The sequence below is a fragment of the Galeopterus variegatus genome, unplaced genomic scaffold, assembly GCF_000696425.1.
Source record: "Galeopterus variegatus unplaced genomic scaffold, G_variegatus-3.0.2 Scaffold6364, whole genome shotgun sequence".
In the NCBI taxonomy this organism is placed as follows: domain Eukaryota; kingdom Metazoa; phylum Chordata; class Mammalia; order Dermoptera; family Cynocephalidae; genus Galeopterus; species Galeopterus variegatus.
This window is the reverse complement of record NW_007732475.1, coordinates 104,065-104,960: the sequence shown is the minus strand read 5'-3', so window position 1 is coordinate 104,960 and position 896 is coordinate 104,065.

Here is an 896-nt window from a genome sequence, read left to right as displayed (position 1 = left end):
GGAAAGCATAATCCCACCACCCACAGTTCATATTATTAAGCAAATATAAATATCAAATATTAATCTACTCTTCCAGTATTTTAAAGCATTTTAACTTACTTGAAATATAAAACATTATGTTTGCAGTCTACGTTTTTCTCCCTTAACAGTACAACATAAGCATTTTCCTATGTTCTCATAAACTCTTTGAAAGTATAATTTTTAACACCTGCTTAATCAGTTTCTAAATATGCCATGTTTGCTCAGACATTTATTGTTGAATATCTACGTGATTTACAATTTTTTTCTGCAAAGAACATCTTTATACATATTTTTATTACTTTGAATTTTTTTCCTTAGGGCAGTTTATAAAACACTAGTTGACTGAAGTATAAACAATTTTAAGGCTTCTGATACTTATTACTGAATCGCTTTCTGAAAGGGTTGAGCCTATTTTCTCTCGAGCTATCTGTCCTTACTCTCTATCGGGCACTGAGCGTAGGGGAACTTCCATTGTGGGGTGAGGCCTGCGTCCATCACAGCCTCTTCTGGTGCTTTCCTCTCCCCCGAGGCTGGAAATGCCCCCTTTGCTCCAAGGGGCTGTGGCTTCTGCAGAAAGAATTCTGGGTGTGACTTAGTTTCCCGCATGTGACACTCTTGGAAGGTGAGCCCTGAAAAAGAGCGCAGCTGTGTAGACACTTGAAGTGATGCCTGAGCAGGGTAAAAATCCATGACATGTTGGCAGGTTGTTTTAACACAATGAAAATGTAAACACAAAATATCCTGGGGAGGTTGAGTTGGAGACTGGGGGGAGACATCTGTCATGGAGAGTCCAGGAGCAGGTTGGTCATGTGGATCTTGCCTCTGGGTTACTCCTGTGCTCAACAGCCCTTGCTGATTCTGTTTCTGAACTCTAA